At 43.7% G+C, this 5859-nt stretch overlaps 3 non-coding genes across 3 annotated transcripts; 1 reads left to right on the top strand and 2 right to left on the bottom strand.

The window, feature by feature from the left end:
• Nucleotides 1–255: 255 nt before the first annotated feature.
• On the bottom strand, nucleotides 256–328 carry TRNAF-GAA (transfer RNA phenylalanine (anticodon GAA)). Its single transcript has one exon. It is a non-coding gene; the product is annotated as a tRNA-Phe (tRNA).
• A 263-nt stretch (nucleotides 329–591) lies between these two features.
• TRNAF-GAA (transfer RNA phenylalanine (anticodon GAA)) lies at nucleotides 592–664 on the top strand. Its single transcript has one exon. It is a non-coding gene; the product is annotated as a tRNA-Phe (tRNA).
• A 2066-nt stretch (nucleotides 665–2730) lies between these two features.
• TRNAF-GAA (transfer RNA phenylalanine (anticodon GAA)) lies at nucleotides 2731–2803 on the bottom strand. The gene has a single exon. It is a non-coding gene; the product is annotated as a tRNA-Phe (tRNA).
• Nucleotides 2804–5859: the final 3056 nt, after the last annotated feature.

The raw sequence follows: 5859 nt of genomic DNA, 5'->3' as shown, positions 1-5859 counted from the left end.
TCTGCTTTCGAATTAAGCAGGTCATCGTCGCTGCTCGGTGTCAAGAAGCGTGTCGCTAGCGAAACATCTGCGTCTGTATTTCAGCGGTCGCCGTTCATCAGGGGAGCCAATGGAAACAAGCTGGGCCGCGCAAGCGTTGCAACACCGGAAACAAAATTTGCGCCGTTGGCCTCGCTCGCTCATTTGAAGTAAAGCACGCAGGGGGAATATATTTCGTACTCATTCTCTTCTGTTAGTAAAAAAGTTAAGAGAAACTGCCGAAACCCGGGATCGAACCAGGGACCTTTAGATCTTCAGTCTAACGCTCTCCCAACTGAGCTATTTCGGCGGATGTTGAAGCGCACCGAGATTGTCACTGCCGTGACAGATGTGTTAAGAGCCGATTCGCATCTATCGGTACGCGAGAAGCGCTGGTTATGGTATGGACATAACATAGCGTCACTTTTGCCGGGGGGCGGGGGGGGGGGGGGCAGCCGAAGAACGGCCGTTTCTTCGCAAAACGGCACCATTTCCCGGCCGGGGAGCGAATGGGTCCGAGCGGCTATCTCTGCCGGTAGAGATAGCCGCCAGAGATAGCCACTCGGAACATCCGCCGAAATAGCTCAGTTGGGAGAGCGTTAGACTGAAGATCTAAAGGTCCCTGGTTCGATCCCGGGTTTCGGCAGTTTCTCTTAATCTTTTTACCAACATGTTCTACTTACAGAAGAGAGTGAGTACGAAATACATTCCCGCTGCGTGCTTTACTTCGAATGACAGCCAGCGGGGGCAACGACGCAAATCTTGTTTCCCGACCGCACTACTAACTGACGCGTAAGGACGACTGCGGCCAGCATGCTGCCATCACCGCGAAAGCTAGGCACATATTTTTCACGTTTAGTAATGCATGCTTGAACAAAGAAGTGCCTCAAGAGTTACACAAGGATTGCACATTAGACATTACATAAAGGTGGGCCCAACCCGTAACTCTCGTAGCAGTTGCAAAGGGGGTCCCTGTGCTATTTGCTTTTATACATACATAAGAGCGGGTGAATTCAAAGAACAGACAAAAATGTTTTCGACAGTAAAAATATATTGCATTTTCCCTGATTGAGCGATGCAAGCATGAAAGAGCGAAGGTTAGTATTGCAACTAACAAATGACTGTTGGGACGTTAGATTTGTCGGTAATCTACTCCAAAGCTGTGATCCAGCGTATAAAAAGGAAAATGAGCCGTAATTAGCACCAGCGTCCGGAACAACTAGCGTTTCCAGCGTTACTCCATATCGGATATGCAATATTCAGATAAGCAATTTTTTTGCACAAGGGCATAAAATAATTTTGTGTGTAATGTTGTAACGCAAAACAAGAACACCATAATGAAATTAATCTCTACTTGAACTGTGCCTTTTATGGTTATAATGTCGAGTCTCTATAAGGCGGACATGTGCCCTGAGTGCTGTGCCCATTGTTGCCAAATAACTTGAATATACGACTATATCCAAAGGCGGTGGAAGTGTTATCATGACTTATTTTCTACGTGTGATTATAGTGAAAAAAACCAATTTATGGGGTTTACGTGCCAAAACCACCTTCTGATTATGAGGCACGCCGTAGTGGAGGACTCCGGAAATTTCGACCACCTGGGGTTCTTTAACGTGCACCGAAATCTAAGCACACGGGTGTTTTCGCATTTCGCCCCCATTGAAATGCGGCCGCCGTGGCCGGGATTCGATCCCGCGACCTCGTGCTCAGCAGCCCAACACCATAGCCACTGAGCAACCACGGCGGGTTTATAGTGAGGGGCAGGTATTGACTTGTGACAAATCTGTGCCCTTTGTGACCATTGGCGACAGTTCTTAAAGCGCCGTTTTTGAATCCGACACGTCACGTGTCATATGCCCACGGTATTTTTTTAATACAACATCGGTTATCGAACATAGCGCGTATCTGCATTGGCATGTGTCTGAGCAACCACCTCATCAGGATATTCTCTGTCCATTGTTTCCAAATGTGTTCACTTGGGAGCTTCATGGTTGCCCAGAGGTAACTGAAAATAACCAATGTAACCAATGACGAAATACAAATGGCGTGTTGCAAAAAAAAAAATCATTTATTTGTAGACTATTTTCTTTATTCATTATTATTATTATTATTATTATTATTATTATTATTATTATTATTATTATTATTATTATTATTATTATTATTGGTCTCACTTTTACCCAACTGCTCTCTTGAAGTAACAAAAGCCGACTTCGAAAGTCTATGCTGTTCGTGCTGTGCCTGAGGTAGTCATACCGAACGGTTTTTTGATGGTTGCAAAAACAAGAACGCCAAGATTTTTTTTAGATTTCAGAGCACATGAAAGCACAAAAAAAAGCAAAACGGAGCCCTACACTACGGTTAGGTCCCACTGTCAAAGCTGAGTCATGCATATATTAACCCAATTTGTAAATAATTAAATGTCCTCGAATTACAGCGTCAAGCAGTAGTGCCTTGGAACACGTCCTGGCATCGTCCTAAAATGGCCCCCCAAATATATAACATTTATGTTCTCAGTATATACTTGGGACGGACAAATGGGCCTGAGGAGGAGCCTTGATTCGTGCAGGTCATCGTTAGGATGTACGAAAGTCGCGATGCCGACATCCCGGAGACTTACTGAGGATTGCGTTACGTTGTCCGGGAAGCAACACGAAATAGAAAAAAAATAAGGAAACGAATCAATGTTGCAAAAAAGTCAAAAGAAACTGCCGAAACCCGGGATCGAACCAGGGACCTTTAGATCTTCAGTCTAACGCTCTCCCAACTGAGCTATTTCGGCGGGTGCTGAGCCTTCTGCTAAATAACCAAGCAATTCACAAAAACACAATTGTGCGTGCACACTTTCCATGGTTTAGCATTTTCGTACAATCAAAACCACAAGCCACAGGTGGTTCGCAGAAACACATCATCCTTCGTAAATGTCGCGAACCGTTACATGTCAGCATCTCCGTGGCGGCCGCGCAAGCGTATTGTGCGCGATCGCGAAACGCCGGTGTACGTTTCACCGATGCACGTTCGTTGTGATAACTTAATAGAACATTCAAAGTATATGTTACATTCGTCTCCAATCTATAGCTCACAACAGTGAAGGATATAATTGAAGCATTGCCTGTATACAAAAAGACGTCAGCATCCTAATTCTTGTCAGCAAAGCGAATGGGATCACACGGAGCATTCCGGGCATGAGTCGGTGAGCTTGCAAAAGCGGCTTGAAATAAGTTGCTTGACAGCTCGTAACCGCCTCAATTTGATTTCCTTCCAGACTTCGTACGAACAACGCCCCGATTTATGTTCACTCATACATCGTGAAAACCACAAATTTGTGTTCAACGCTGTGAAAGTCCCATTGGTCCCATCTGCAACAACACATATTGACTGGTGGCGGCACCTGCGCTTCTCTCAAGGAAACAAGCACAGTTTGGCGTTGCCTCAGAGACTAACAACGTATGCCGTCCCGTCATGTTTTCCATTTTAAGTTCATGTAAAGAACAAGCGGTGTTTGCTGTTAACGAGACCTCCAAGATGAACTGCGCATGGTAGCAGCAAAAAAAAGATAAAAAATGAGCATCGTTCTATATTTAACGTCATCCCACCTATTTGTTCGTTGATATAAACAGCGATAGATGGCAGTATGCGTCTGAGGCTTGACAATGGGCATGGGGCAATTTGTTGTTCTCTTTTCGCCGTTTGTCTAGAATGCATGGTTTCGAAACGCAAAGTGGCACCACTAGATAAAAAAAGCATGTCACCGCCAGGATGCACCTTTACGTCCGCTTTCTACAAAAGATGAAAAAGAACTATGACATCATCATCATCATCATCATCGTTAATACGTAGCGTTAAGAGGAAGCTTTAGCTCGGGCCCAACTCCGACGCGGCCTATTCAAATACATGTAAAAACGCAAAAACGTTTTTCCGAGATAACCCCTGGACCGATTTTAATAAAATTTCTTGCATTTGAGAAAGTTAAATTCTAGTGACTGTTGGAAGCGGAATTTTGATTTAGGGCTTGAATTTTGTTAAAAAGATTTTCAAAAATTCAGAAGTTTGAAAAAAATAGAAGCACGATGTTTACAAACTAATTGCTCTGCATCAAAAACAGGTATCACGATTCTGTAAACGGCATCCATTAGACCATTCAAAGCGGACAAGTTTGATAAGTCATTTTACATCTTACGTGAATCTGTTGCGTTATTTACGAGGGTTTTGCAAAAGTTGTAATAACACATTGGCACATTTCTTGAGGTTCGTGTGTAACATATCAATTTTGTCCGCTTTAGATGTGCTATCAGATACAATTCACAGAATTGCGATATCATTTTTTCTTGCTGGGTTACGGAGTTGTAAACTTGATAGTTTCGTTTTCTGAAAATTTGCGATTTTTGCCAATTTTCTATAAAAATATGACAACCTAAATCGAAAATTTGGAACCAACAGTCACTAAATTTTAAGTTTTTCTTTTAAATGCAGCAAACTCTGTCAAATTTGGTGCAGTGGTTGCCGAGAAAAACGAATTCTCCTTTTACATGTATTTAGATAGGAGCACCCGAGCTAAAGCTTCCTCTTAATTAATACGGATGACACGCGGCGCACTTCCGATGGCGATTCAGCCCAATCGGGATTGAATTTCTAAGTCGCGATTGGCTTCTTTGCGCAAGCTGCGGGAGGCAACCAATCGCGGTCAAGAATTTCGATCCGGATCGGGCTGGATCGCGATCGAAAGTGTCCGCGTGGGCATCGGTATAATACCTCCGGGTCAGCGCTGTTCGCTTCGGTACTTCGTGCGAGCCCACGTGCGCATTTGTTTACAGAATATAGATATCATAAACATGTCAAATAGCGACAGCTGGAGGAGACTGTAGCTGAAGCGCATGTATATGTAGCTGCAGCGGTAGCACGAGTGTCCAAGTACAGAATTATTGGGTACACTGACGCCAAATTTTCAAGCCCTACACAGCGCCCTAAATATTTTAATATAATAGTTTTGCTACAGCCAGTTTCGGTTTCGTTTCTAATTTATTGCGCCATCATGACGCAATATGTAGACAGCGTACGTACAAGTAATTACGAGCATTTCTTCCCACCGTGTGGAGAACTCGCACACAGAAGAGCACACAGTCGATTTCAAAAGAACCGTACGTTGGGCACGATAGCAATCCACACCGAAATCAATTGACGGCGAGAAACGACAGGAACGACACAGAAATCACAGCGCTTGGCCGTGTATTTTTCCTGTGTCTATCGTGTCGTTTCGCGCTGTCAAGAGTTTTCAGTCGATTTCAGATCGATATTCGTCCGAAACTTGATCTAATCTATCAGATATTGTACACTGCCTGCGCAGGTGGCCCTATTCATTATTGTAATAAGTGCATTTATTATTCCACATTATTGTGCAGCACTGTACAAGAACTAAACAGAGAACGCGAAGACTTCAGCGCCAGTCGAAACCAAACTAGACCACATTGCATGCACAGGAAAGCTGATCGGACGCAGTAAGCAAGTGTGAGGAGCCTTCAGCATGCCCGCTAACATCACGTCCATTGCTTCGTGCAGCAGAAAAACGAACCAGGTGCCTGCTTCAACGAGTACAAATGGCCCCTGTACAATATAGAAACTTACCCGTTGCCACATTTCCGAAGGTACTGCTTTCCCGCATAGCATGGGCATCACTAAGGATCGTATCGACGCCAACAAATATTCATAATTCTTTTCCGCTTATCTTACAAAACTTGGGTACTAAGATTTATGTGCATGTTTTGTATATTTCAGTTTCTTTTTTGTTCAGCACTTATGCTGAAAATAGCTAATTGTATATATATTGTATACTTTCATTCG

This window comes from Dermacentor andersoni, chromosome 8, assembly GCF_023375885.2.
Source record: "Dermacentor andersoni chromosome 8, qqDerAnde1_hic_scaffold, whole genome shotgun sequence".
Classification (NCBI taxonomy): domain Eukaryota; kingdom Metazoa; phylum Arthropoda; class Arachnida; order Ixodida; family Ixodidae; genus Dermacentor; species Dermacentor andersoni.
This window is presented reverse-complemented; position numbering and strand designations above follow the sequence as displayed.